The sequence below is a fragment of the Symphalangus syndactylus genome, chromosome 7 (genome assembly GCF_028878055.3).
Source record: "Symphalangus syndactylus isolate Jambi chromosome 7, NHGRI_mSymSyn1-v2.1_pri, whole genome shotgun sequence".
NCBI classification, from domain to species: Eukaryota; Metazoa; Chordata; class Mammalia; order Primates; family Hylobatidae; genus Symphalangus; species Symphalangus syndactylus.
Window position 1 is genome coordinate 70,933,061 of NC_072429.2, and position 14,756 is coordinate 70,947,816.

General features: G+C 38.2%; 1 protein-coding gene across 1 annotated transcript in view; it reads left to right on the top strand.

Moving 5' to 3' along the window:
• KCNB2 (potassium voltage-gated channel subfamily B member 2) overlaps positions 1-14,756 on the top strand; it is a 405,284-nt gene that overhangs the window by 31,918 nt on the left and 358,610 nt on the right. The window lies entirely within an intron of this gene.

Genomic DNA, 14,756 nt, shown 5'->3' on the forward strand with positions numbered 1-14,756 from the left:
TAATTCCAGTATGTAATTCAACTGCGTGATTCTGTTTGTCTGATTTTATCTAGAGCTTTCAAGGTTAGCTCAAACCAATTTCCACTCCATATATTTAGTTCTGTATTGCAGTATGAATGATAAGTAAGAATTCAAAAAGCAATCTTTAGCTGCAGGAGTATAGTATTGACATTTTGTGCATAATGGATGAAAATGGAGTACGAGATGGAGAAGGGAAGAGTGTGTCATCACATGAATTCTTTTGATTTACTGTTTTTTCTAAAATCTTCTCTCTTGTAAACAGTAATGATTTTAGAATTTATAATAGAACATATGAGATTTTTGACTGGAAATTAAGATTCTACATGATAATCTATAGCACATAAATAATGTAAATAATCAGCTAATGCAGATGATCATAAAACTGCTTTTTGTTTGATTTTCTTTCTGGTTGACTTCTAAAGGCATTTTACTTTCCAGCCAGCACATGCACCTAAGTGAAATAAAATGAAATCTGTTGTGTATAACAAAGAAATGCATATTTCGTGGCAAATAGAAGACTTTAGGTTTTTTTGTAGTTTTGGATAAGTTGTTTACTTTCATTTTACTTGTAAGAAAAAAATAAATGTGCCGCATTTGTGGGTTTTGATTGAGAAAGGCTACTGCTCTTTCCAACATCAAGTGTTTAGGTACATACTCGAGTTACTACTAAAAATACGGAGTGAATTTTGAAAATGAATGAGACAGATTCTGGATTTAAGTGAGTATTGTGGGTGTTAAACGAATTCTTTCAAGACTTTAGGCAACTAAGGAGTAAATCATTGTTCCATCAAAATTTCCAGAGAAAGTTAGCCAACTATATAAAAATAAAGCAATTAAGTCAAAGAAAATTTGAAAGGTTACTGTGGTTTATTTGTTCATAATGACATTATTAACCTGTATCTAAAGTTAAGTACTGTTACAGAAAAAATTTAAGATATATGTATATATTCCTGAAGAATTTCTCACAAGGATAGAATAAGGTCAATAACCTGATTTCCTACACAAGGGAGTTTATTTAATCTGTAAATTTTAGAAGAAATAGCCATTTCTTAATCTCTAAGAAGGTAATATGACCATGGCTCATTACAATAGACCTTTACCTATGCATCCAACATATTATTTAAATTTGCTTCAAATTATGTCTGTATGTATAGACAAGAAATCTGCCTACAAACTCTACCCAGCAGCCAAAGACATTGGTTTTGGAACATTTTATGTAGTTATAAATGGTACATTTGTTTCCACATTGTTAATCAAGCTAAGTCAATCTTCACTATAAGTTGATGCTTTACTAAATTTCCATACAGGATTTATGTTTGTTTAGTTATATGTCTATATTTTCCTCTCTGTTTGAATAGCGAAATATTATGGAAATTATTTACATTTGATTATATAGTAGTTTAGTGAAATTATTGTTCGTTTGTCTGAGGTTTAGAGCCTTTTAAAATGGCTCTGTGTGATGTCTTATATAAACCACTACCTTTTCCTGTAGTCTTCTCGAGTCCTATAACTTGTTTTTTTTTCTTTCTGGAGTAATTCTTGGTGAGGGAGTGGTAATGCAGGTATGTGTGTATAGTATTTTCACAACTTAAGAAAAGTAGTAATATTACAGCTGCAGTAGAATGATATTCTAGCCCTCACTATTTACTTTATTGTATGGGTACATCAGGCTATTTTCTATGTTGTGAAGCTCTTGTGTAGGAATGCTTGGAACCTTCGTGTTCATCCTCACTTGCTTGGGAGGTAAGATAGCTTTAAAGCAGAATATCTGTGAACCTAGCCTTTCCAGTTTTTGCTTACTCAGTATGGTAATTTGAACATATGCTCTATGTGTGCCACACACATCAAAGTAGATACTTAGACACTCCATTCTTTCCAGAATTTAAAAATATTCTTAAAATATTCTCTTAACTGGGATTTCATATTATTGAAAATATTTGTGTGCTTTTCTCTTTCAGTTTTTATATAATTTAATAGATTCCTGTAATGAAGAAAGTATAAAAGCTATAAGATTATTTGCCAGATCCCTAGTATGGAAGGAAAAACTTGACCCTCTCTATCAGGTGTTACATAACAGGCTAAAATATCTATTCTTTGACATAAAATAAAATATTCAATAATCAGTTAAGTAATAATTGTTCAGCCCATGCTATATGCATCCCTTATGATACAAAAATTATTACAAGGTCAATTGACCTATTATTTTTGTCTTTGGGTATTTCTCTGACAATAACAAGTCAACTCCTATGGAACATGTTCCCTGGTGTCACATAAGGAGCCACTTCTCTTACTTGTATGTTCTGGTGTATTAATAACTGAAGAAAAGCCAAAACAGGGTTTAACAATGTGGTATATCTGAAATATTACATTTAACAAATTAACATTTTTGCACATATATAGAAAACCATGAAATATAATCGTACTATTCAAAATATAATGACAAGGCTAATAGAAATACTTATTTCTTAGTTCTCTGGGATATGGTGTGATTTGGTAATGGGACACAGGTTTATATCTATATGATGGACTCTGTCATTTTTGACTCTTGTCAGTGTATCTTGGTGACTCTACATGTCCTCATATAGAAATAATGTACCCAGTTTAAATTTGAGGTGGTTTATGAATGTGTGGCTCAGCTGAATGGGCCCAGGGCATGACTGGAACAACTCCCTGGGTTGCCATGACAGGAATTGCTGGCTTTAATGTGCCTTTCATAGGATCGTGCAAGGGGAAGAAAAGGGCTCAACTTGCTGCCAGTTTCCTGGGCAAAAATTGGAATTTGACTTGATCCTGTACCTCTTCCAGGGCAGGGCAATTTAGTCAGTCTCTGGACTGGAAACATTTTTCTCTCTTTTCCTTGGCCTCTTCCCAAAGAAACTGCAGTAGCTATTTCCCTGTAAATATTGCATATAGTGACTTCAGTCTAAGAGGTGTTTAAAAGCATATTTGAGAAATGGGTCTTGTGGCAGGCAATATTCTCAGCCTTTGGGATGAAACAACAATCAGGAAGTAGCACAGCCCACCTGAGATCTGAAAGAAACTAGACTCATCAGTACCACACAGGGCCCTCACTTTGGATGTCTTAAGAAGGTCAAGAACAAAGGAAATCAGCTGGGTTTCTGGCAAATCCAGCTACCTGGGCTCATGGCTGAGTCCTCTGAGGGAAGCTTCACTCTAAGAGCATAAGTGGATGTGTGTGCTAGGCAGTGCCAGACAACAGGCTGATCTTAGGTGTCAGGTCAGGAAGCTAGAACATAAGCAGCCCTTATTGGATAAGAACAGCAGGAGGCAAAACCTGCAGAAACACATTTCTATTCATCTGAACCAAACAGTGAGAGCACCCAGCAGCTTTTTCAGGAAGGCATACAGGTCAAGTGGGGCATGGTTTAGGATCTGCTTCCCACTCCTCAATTTCCTCATTTATCCATAGCCACGACTTCCTCCCTCCCTTTCCCCTACTCCTCTCCCTGCTCCTCCTCTCTCTCTCAGGCTCTCTCTCTGTCTCTCTCTGTCTCTCTCTGTCTCTCTCTCTCACACACACACACACACACACACACACACACACACACACACACACACAAGCATATCTTGTGCCCCTCAGGAACTGGTTTTATTTTAGCTTAAGAAAAGGAGGGAATGATTGACTAGAGAAATATTTCAACACTTTTTTTTATCAATATCTCCCTAAGGAGAAAAATTAAGTTAAATTGAAAAATGGAGTTCAGAGGGCCACAAATGATGGTACTATGTAAGTTTTTTTATTCCTCCTCACTAGCACCAGTTTTCTTCCCCTGAAAATGCATGGGACGGAGGGAAGGAGATGACCGCGTTTACTGCCTGCATCTTACTCCCTGCACACATCCACAGGTCCATTGTCGTTGGCATGGTGCAGCACGGCAGCTGAAGGGCCAGGAGACTTAGCCACCCTTGGATCAAGTCGGGAGGTGCTGGTGGCAGATAGGCAGTCTGTGCTTGGAAATTCAGCTCTCCACAGAGCCAGGGGTCCAAATTATGAGTTTCTTAGATGCTGGTACCTGTTTGGTTGCCCTGCTGATAACTCCTTGAGAACTAGCCCCCTATTCCAACTAAATTAGAGTGTAGGCCTTTCAAGCCACAGAAATAGTAAAAATAAAATAAAAGAAAAGAAAAACTCCTGTGTACTTATCAAGGGAGAAAAAAATACATAACATTCTCATTCTATTTATAGTATATGGATCAGTTATTCTAATGTTTTGAATGAAAAATGAAGGAAGGCATTGGAACAGAATCATAAATGATTTTCTTTCAGTTCAAGAACAGAACTTTCACATGTTGTGCTTGTAAGTAGATCCAGCCAAATGAACAGCTTGGGCTGTATAACACTCTTCGTTTAGCTTTCTGATGACCATCTTAGTGGTAAGAAAATATAACAATAGGCATTAAAACCACAAATGAGCCAAAAACATGAAGTGGTGCAGTGTGAACAACACAGAAACCCCTCTACACTGAGGCCTTTCTGTGTACCGTGCAGTGCTCTCCTCTACACTGAGGCCCCTCTGTGTACCGTGCAGTGCTCCCCTCTACACTGAGGCCCCTCTGTGTACCGTGCAGTGCTCCCCTCTACACTGAGGCCCCTCTGTGTACCGTGCAGTGCTCCCCTCTACACTGAGGCCCTTCTGTGTACCGTGCAGTGCTCTCCTCTACACTGAGGCCCCTCTGTGTACCGTGCAGTGCTCCCCTCTACATTGAGGCCCTTCTGTGTACCATGCAGTGCTCTCCTCTACATTGAGGCCCCTCTGTGTACCGTGCAGTGCTCCCCTCTACACTGAGTCCCCTCTGTGTACCGTGCAGTGCTCTCCTCTACATTGAGGCACCTCTGTGTACGCAGTACTGTCATTTTTATCTGCAGTGGGCTAATTAGCATGCCAGTCACACTGTTTCTGTATTGGTGGTTTATCATTTTCCTTTCTTTCCTTTCCTCTCTACATCCCATCTGTACAGATTAAGCTGTTTATGTTCTTCCAACCACATAGCATAAGAGTTCAGAGATGTTAACAGGAGATGATAGAGTTTAAAAGAACTTGGCCAATCTGCAGAGGTTTAGCTTGAAGATTTGCTTTTTCCTTTCTTAAAATGTATCATCCATGAAGACTAACGGGTCATAAACCTGAAAGAAGTAAGGCATAAGAAAATAAAACAGATAAAATAGAAAACACCATTGGGTTTTGGTTTAAATGTCTCAAATATTGTTTTTTAGCTACAGCGATCCTATTTCTAGATCCATGCTTCTTTGCTTTCCCGGAAAGGCTGCCCTGAAAACTCACCACTCTGTTCAGTTGGCCACATTTGATCATGGGAGAGAAGGGCAAGAAAAGAAGAGGAAGTCATAAAAAGTTCACACCCCCACATCCCATTGTGACCTAAGGTGCCATAGGTTATGGAGATAGTACTGGCTAATGCCTTTTGTCCCAGTCTAATTATTAATAGCATCTCTTTTTACTCTTCAAAGTGTCCCAGTTTGCACAATGAACTAAGTCATCACCTTGCAAGTGAATATTTTTGAAAAAGTAAATTACTCAAGAATCATGCACTTTTTTGTTCCTCTTTGCTTCTTGGTTGCATCTGAAGAAGGCCAGTCTTAATTTCCAAGCAGTTTTTCCATCTCTTTAGAAAAATCATTAGTTTTCATTAATATTAAAAGACATCAGATTCTTTTCAAGCTTTATTTTTTAAACCTCAATAAATACATTAATTATCATTTTCAACATTAAAAAAGGAGTTATTTCTATATTACTTAGTGTTATCACAAAATTGAGTACATCAACAGTATTTACATATTCTGACTTTGAAAATTTATATACACTGCTTTGATTATTAGCGGGTTTGTTTTCTTTATTTCAAGTGAGAAAGTTTGTAAAATAAATGATCTACTCTTTTAGGTAAGCATAAGTATTATGAAGGAAGGTTGCAATATTTAACACTCTTCACTTTGGAAGACTCTAGAAGGGTTTGAATAATGTTTTTGATTAAGTGTTTTTATCTGAGTTTTATCTATCATTAAAAGGAAGAAGACAAACAAATACTTTCCAAATGCTAAGAGTTTATAAGAAATTTCCCATGGGGCATATACCTTGACTTCAGGTAGCCACCCCGTATTGTTTACTTTTAAGCATTAATGTTCTCTAGTGGAACTTCAGTCTGAAAGTTCATCTAATAAATACACGAAATTGCTTTGCTTCCTCAAGGAGATGGTTTGTCATTGTCTTATCCATGTTTATTTATATTGTTACTATTTAGCTTCCCCACCCCCCACACCTCCCCCCCCACACACACCTCCCCCCCCACCCCGCCCAGTCCCAGCCACAGCATGTTACAGAGAATCTTATAAGGATTGATACATTGATATATATGGTATATATTGATATATTAATAGTCATACTATTGATTAGCATTGTGATTGTGATATGGTATAGATACAGCAGTTAGTTATACTGGGACTAAACATGAGAAGATGCTATTTTGAATGCCACTGATATTTTCCTTTTTCTTAGCCACTTTTATGTTTTTTAGACATATTTGGCATATACTATGAAACAAAATATTCTCTTCCCAGAGAACCTATAGGATTGTTTGTTAAGGAATGTTGAATTAGTCAGTTTTATTGAATATTACATATCACATATAAAATATTGAATATTTTATTGAATGCTAAATATTGCATAAATTGAATCATGGAAACTAAACAGCTTTGGGCACTTTATTAATTTTTAATTCCTCTACATTTCTAGTTTGTTCCACAAAAGAGGCAGTCCACTAGAAATACATACACTAATTATTCAAATAAAATTTAAAATAATTTAGAGCAAAAAATAGAACTAGAAGAAATGTATTTTAAATCATCACAGTAACTCTAGAGAATGCTTTGTTTTCCACAAAATGTTTCAAATTATTTTAATTAACAAATGACAATCTTATAATTTTTTTAAAGAGTTTGAAATTCATAAACAAAATATGTTCATAATTTTTAAAACTTGCCTTTCTGGCCCTACCTGACATTGCTAACTGATCCCAAGTAAGAGCCATTCCTAACTGAGAGACTCTATCTGTATACCCATTTGAATTGATCATTCGGATAAAGGAAGGTGTTTTCCTTTATCATAATTAACAAAATTGATTTGAAAAGAATTATGATCTGAGGTCAGGCGATCGAGACCATCCTGGCTAACACGGTGAAACCCCACCTCTACTAAAAATACAAAAAATTAGCTGGGCGTGGTGGCGGGCGCCTGTAGTGCCAGCTACTGAGGGGGCTGAGGCAGGAGAATGGCGTGAACCCGGGAGGTGGAGGTTGCAGTGAGCCAAGATCAGGCCACTGCACTCCAGCCTGGGTGACAGAGCAAGACTCCATCTCAAAACAAACAAAAAAAAACAAACAACAAAAAAAAAGAATTGTGATCAAAACATTGTTCTATAGGAAAAAACAAAGCAGCTGCTAAAGTACAATTCATGAAATAACCATAGATTACAATAGTTATTTTTGTTTTGAGCATTGACTTAGCATTGGTGGTTTGATTCTATTTGAGAATAACCCCAGAGTTCCATGGCATTTGGTAATCTGTAATGCCCTGAGGCATAAACCAGCATTATGTATAATGAAAGCTTGGTGTGTAGGAGCTAGTGACTTTGAGAGTGAGCAAGCTTAGCTGGTCACCCAATGCTGTCCACTTTACCCAATTTGTTTCTTTCTCCTCATTGTTATTTGTACTAGCTCTCGTTAAATGTTACTGTATTTATAAGGGAGATTATGTGGCATAGTAGAGATTTATAAAGCTCTCAGGACACATCCCTCATTAAAAATATTCTATCTCGGTATTCTAAGAGGTGGTAGAAACTTTTTAAGATAGCAGTAAGCTTGGGAATTATTTTTGCCCTCTAACAGCCTGGTTGGTCATTAAAATCCTTTCTCCCTCTGCAGCAGGACAGAAAAAGATGAAGGTGACCCCAAGCCACACCAGCAAGCTGTTCCACGTAGTATGTGGGCACTAGAGGCAAGCTGCACTTACTGTATCTATCAGCAACATCCAGTTCTTAACCTCCTTTCCCAGTGTCTCCTGGACTGTAGTTGATGATCACTTTAGAGTTTATAAGCAGAACATTGAAGGACTTGAAGAGACTGAGACTTCTCTGCAATTGCTGTGTCAGGCTTAACACAAACATAATGAAGCTAGAATAAAACAGCTACTTATGGATGAATGAGAACAGAGACATGTAGTAACTGGCACAGAGGCAGGAAATAGAAAAATGGAAGAGGAAGACATTTGCTTTCATCTCTCTAAAGTTTTTCCAGGAGATACTAGGAACTAATATCAGAACTATACCAGACTTTGCACCTATATAGTATTTATTTTTGGCTGTGCATATATCTAGGTTTAAGTTAACTCCTTAACTAATGCATAAAATGAATGTATTTTTCCACTTAAATCATCTCCTTTAATGTCTTTACAAAGTTTTAAGTAAAAGAATTCCTCTGGATATTACTAAGGACAGGTACCTGAACCCAACTGATGTTTGTCATCAAGTTTCTGTGTCTAGGGTGGCTGAAGCCAGTAGCAGCAGCCCTCACTGAGTGGTACCCAGACAAAGTCTGTTGTGTGTGTGTGTGTGTGTGTGTGTGTGTGTGTGAGAGAGAGAGAGAGAGAGAGAGAGAGGGATGTTACTCATCTATACTACCACCTCTTCATGAGAGTATGTTCTATTATAAAGAACCCACCTGCAGAAAAAGCAATGAACTTCAGCATGTATTTGGCAATTTAGAATAGATGGAACTTTGTCATCCAAATAAGACAGTCAGCCCATTCAGAATACAAACTTTTGTGATAACCTGATAGGGCATGAAAATTCATAGGAAGTGCTCTAATGGTCCAAGAATAGAAGGAAGAAATATTTTTATTAGTCTCCCAAGATTTTGTTTCAGGATGCTAGAGGTCATTGCCACCCTAGATTTCATGCTTTAACTTATCTCTCATTGGGTCACTTGTGATGCAACCACAAGTGTTGGATGCCACTTTTAATAGCTACTTCAAGCCTAAGCCACAGCAGTGCCAAGGACAGCCAAGTCAACCCGGTGCAGCTCCAGACGGGTTTGTTGGTTGCAGCATCCGTCACTGCAACCAACCTCAGAATATTTGCACAGGAAAGGAAGAACCCTAGCCTTCAAGTCATCACTTTAGCTTTAAACAATATACTATCTAGAGCTCAATTTGGAATATTGAAGGGCAGTTGTCTTATCTGGTGTCATCTAAGTTAAGTTCTCAAGCAAATGGATTCTTCAAATATAGATTTTTTAAAACACTCACATTTTAGTTTATATCTTAGAATTGCATTTGTATCTGGAAACATTTTGTATAGGACCATCTGACTTGTACATTCATGTCAGAGCATGTAGTTTTATTCAGGATTTGGTTGAATTAAAAAATAAATCAATGACACTATGAAGAACAGCAACAGAGTCATGCTGTGATAAATTAGATGTATTTCATTAATACAATGCAAATTTACTTTGGGAAACTAGCAGAGGCCCCACATAATATCTTTGAGTTGAACAACCTGTTCTGTTTCAGTGCATTTTTTAGTTTAGAGGCAGAAAAACATTAGTAGGTAATCTTACTTTCTAAAAGGTGATAATTTGCCATACTACAGATGGAATGAACTGTGTATGCAGTGATAATATGAAATAGTAGGCCAGAGTCTAGGATAACATGAATTTGCCATTTAATATTTGCTATGTAAAAAAGCTAACACACTTTATTATATTTCTTAAAAGAATTCTGCAGGTGTGAAAATTATTGTGTTATATAAGTAAAGTAATTGCATTATGAGTAATATTAAAATTCAAAGCAAAAAAAAAAAATCAATTTTAAGCCCTGGTCTTTATTTTTCAGACTCTAGCCCATGAGCCATTATAAATATTTTAAATTACATGGAATATTTACCAAGTGCTAGTCACACACATCTTTTAAAAATAGTTTTATATACAGATTAGCCTGAGGAAACTTTAAGGCAGTGAACTGTTTTGATAGGCAGATTTTAACAATATACTAAGTGTATTTATGAACTTAAAGAAATGCATATTATAATTGAAAAAAACTGTTTTGGATTCTTTGTTTACCCATCTTGGTTGAGTTATTTGGCAAATGCCAAAGCTTTGATGAGCTTTTCTCCCCTGTTGCACTTTGATGCATACATTTAAAAATAAGTGAGCCTGAAGATCAGATGACAGGCCTTTGCTGTTTATCTGACCTGGCTGTGGTGGGGTGGCCCCATGGTGTACTTTCTGTGCAAAAGAGGTTCTCTAAGGCACCATATTGCCACCAATGGAAATTTGGAAAATATCCAGATGTCATTTTCATTGCAGCACGGCCCAAATAAGGAAAAGTCTTTCTTTCTTCCTTCAGCCATTATTTTATCTCTGCCTGAGGAGGTTCTGTTCATCTCTACATACCTGCTTCTTAGCTCTTGTCCCACTGCCTGCTCTGCTCAGAGCCCCACTGAGCCCCTCGAGAGCCCTCCTCACCTAGGACTGTTTGGGTTATACTTTACTGAACACTATTCATTTCCTGTTGAATTTCTTTGGCTCCAATCAGACTTCACACTTATTTTTCATCTGGTTGTAAATCTTTTCATGAGTTGATGTCTACTTAAATTTTCACAAAATTGAATATTTTAAGAGTCCAAATTGAAGAAGCTAGCTCACCCTCCAAATGGATTTCATTTGGCCTTTAACCTATAAAGGAGGTGTGTGTTTTTCTTTATCCTAAAGCATCAGTGGCTGAGACAAGTAGAATTTTCTCTTGTCAACTCTTTAAAATCAGCATCTACATAATACTTTTCCTCTCCCTTTGAGAGAAGCTGATTCTTCGCCCACCCTCTGCCCTCCCTTAATCCGTGAACTCGGGCTGTGCAAGTTAAGCTGATTTTACTTTCCGCTTTCTCATAATAGCGTCACTATCCCCAGAGCCTTCTGTTTTGAGCAGAATTTTAACTCTGGGGAAAGAGACTGTTAATTGATATCTAATACAGTAACAGATGCTTTTCACAAGGCTGTATTAGCTTCTGTTATCAAAATCCTCTGTGAGGTATGGATACAACTTCCTAGTATCATCAGAGTGTTCTTGCAACCCTTACTCTATCTTCTTATTGTGAGACCAATTCTTTTCTAACAATACTTCTTCCTGCCCAACCTGGGGAAAAAAAGGAATTTGTTCCCTGCAGTCCAGGGTCATGAAGTGAAAAGCACTTTCTCACATCCTTAGTAATTAATATGACTTTCTCAAAATAGCAGGAGGGGAGAAATTTATATTTATATTAAGTGTCTGCTCTGTGCCATACACTGAACTTGGTGATTTTTTGCTGTTGACTCTACAGCTTTCTCTGTAAAGGGCCAGAGAGTCACTATTTTCTGCTCTGTGGGCCATAAGGTTTCTGTTGCAACTACTCAGCTCTGCTTTTGTGGTGAGAAAGCAACCACGGGCACTATGGAAACCAATGGAAGTAGCTGGGTTCCTATAAAGCTTGACAGCAGGTGAATTTTGCCCACAGGCCATAGTTTGCCAACCACTACTTTATATCAATCCTATGAGAACACATCATTAATTGTATTACAGAGATTAGACAGTTGAAACCCAGAAATATCAAATGTGTGTCGAGTGCCCCACACTAATGCCATATTGATATTCATACCCAGTCTAGCCACAGCCTGGCTTTCCCACAGTTGTATTTCTAGTTGTATTTTTCATTCATTTCCTATCATTGTCCAATAGTCTCATCACTTCTTGATATTTACTGAAGGCTTTGGTTTATCACTTAAAATCATCTTATACCTTACCCACTTGCTATCCCACAGTACAACAGTGAATCATAAATTCCACCCTAAATATTTCACATTTTGAACTCCATTAGCATATGGATAAAACTAGTCTGTCTTTGGGATCTTGAATCTTCTTTACAGCCATGGAGCCCCCTTCCATTTCCCACTAAATCTATGCTTTGTCCCTACTGCAAGTTCTCTTACCTTTACTTATCCTATTCTTTTTCTACTGAGGACCACTGGATGCACTGCTATTATCTAGACCTTAATCATCTCATGCTTGGACTATTGTTGTAAGTCATGAACTGGGCATTTTCATTTCATTCCCGGCCTCCCCCCTCAATTCTAATCCATTCTCCATTTAGCCAACAGAATTAAAGTATGTCTTTCTTGTGGGCCACTCCTGAATTAAAAACTGCAATGATTCCCCACTGCCTGCGGTCTAGTCCAAACTCCTTAGCATTGCATTTATGATCCCTCACAACCCTCCTATATAACCACATGCCTTACCACTTCTCAAACACAGTGACCCAGGTGTTGCAGACTACCAACCATTCCTGAAAACAGGGCTCTGGTCTAGACAGGTTGTTCTCTGAACTCAACAGAGTATTTCCACATGGCTATATCCATCCAGAAGGGACATCATTTTTTTCTGGTTTGCACAAATGTGCCTCATATACCAGCTGCAGCCACACCTGCACGTACCTGGCACAGCCACACCCCTATGGCCACCACTACTTCCTTCTCTGTCCTTCTTTCTGTCTCAGCTCATATGTCACCCTCCTGTGAGGTCTGCCTGATTCTCTCCCTCACCTGTTTTCCCCTAGTTCTCTCTTCATCTTTGTAATCTCGTGATTTTGACCATGCTGTGTTCAACTGCTCAGCTAGGTTGCAGCACTTGAAGAATCCGACCTGTTTCTTGTCTTCAATTACTGATAACTAGCATAGCTCCTGACACATAAAGAACACTGACTGTGCCTCCGAATGGCACAGAAGGGCAGGAATAAGAGCAAAACTAAATGTTTCACAGTATTCCTATTTCTCTGTGAAGACTAAATAGCATAGATAGAGGTTGGGTATCTGATTCTAGCGATTAGACCTGAGTAATGCTGGGTTTGTTTTCAACAGTTTAAGAAAGCCGGATGTCTTCCTGGTTTTAAATGGTTGTACGTTTTCGATATAGGCTGAGAACCGCAGATGTGGGTTTTACATTTTTACATTGTATAAACTCTCCATCTAAAATAGCAGTGTAGGCTGCTCTGTAGCTACAGGGTTTATGCAAAGAAAGGAATCAGGTGCTTCTGACAGGCAGGTTTGCAGATGCTTTGCTTTGCTTTGCTAGGGTTGCTCATTTGGTTGTTGGAACTGTAGGCTCTGGGAACTCCTGTCATAGGTAAAATGTAGCCTTTATGTGGAGGAGAGCTTGATCTGACCCCCAGGGGATAGGCAGCCCTTCTACCACTGATAGCAGATGGATAGATCATTTATTTAGATTCAACCATCCACCCTTTACAGGACCTGGGCCCCGAGTGGAGTTTGTGAAGCAGGTTCAAGTGCATTGGTTACCAACTCGTCTGAGTCTAATGAGACACAACACCCCCACATATAAGTTACATGAAGCAGACTTATTACTTACAGATAGGCAGCAAGGGACAATAGCAACCTAGAAGTCAGGGCAAGCTGCATCCCCCAAGGCTCAGGAAAGCTGCCCAGGGCAGATGGAATCTTATCTGCCTGTGCCCCACTTGCACTGCAGCAGAGGGACCTCAGAAGGCATCCTGTTCTGGGCTTTAAGGAACTAACGCATTGAAAGGCATCTTGTTTCTATGGGAGACTGGAATAGAGCCCTGGCTGTTCTGGCCAGTCCCTGTCTCAGATGTTGCACTTCCAGCACATTCTACAGTTATTGTAGAGAGCTACAAGCAAGAAAGGAGGGGTCTGTGTTGATACAAGGCCACCCGGGGAGCTGTCCCTCGGAGCTATCCCAGTACTCAGGAGAAGTCACAAATGTGGATAAGTCCAGAGTTTGAATCAAGATAGACCTCCAAGATAATGTCTTTTTGTGAGGATTTGAAGATAGTCTGAAACAAATAAGTTCTTTTTAAAACTTGTACGATTTTAGAGACAAGATCTTGCTCTTTTCCTCAGGCTACAGTGCAGTGATGCCATCATAGCTAACCGTAACCTCAAACTCCTGGGCTCAAGCAATTCTCCTGCCTCAGCCTCCTGAGTAGCTGGAACTATAGATGAGCACCACCACACCCAACTAATTTTTTAAAAATTATTTTTTTGTAGAGACGAGGTCTTGTGATGTTGCCAGCCTGGTCTCAAACTCCTGGCCTCAAGCAAGCCTCCCATGTAGGCTTCCCAAAATGCTGGGATTACAGGCATGAGCCGCCATGCCTGACTTTGAAAAAATACATTCTTAATGGTGTAATGTGAAAAGGGGAAATCAAGAATCTTTATTTTTACTACAAAAGGTAAAAGAATAATAATGGTATCAGCTTAGGGGAACTGACTTTCATTGTAATCCAAAAAAATATATATTTTCTGGAAACTCCTAAGTTCAGGATTTAAATAAATATTAGGCATTCCTTTTTCTCTCAAAAATGCTTTTTATCAGCATGCTACTTGGTGATAAAGAATGTTCAATTCAAATATTATTCTGGTATTTCAGACCTTACTGATGGGATTCTCTAATTTAGCTTTTCAGAAAGAGCCTTAATCAGTCCCTTTTAAATTCTGACTTGTTTCAATTTAAAAATTCATAAAATTATTGTTTGAAGAGTTATTTTGTGCATTAGAAATCTTTAAGCCTTATATACATCTTCTAAGAATTTTAATGAGATATTTGCTAAGAGTAAAATTGTATTCACTTGTTTAAACCTTC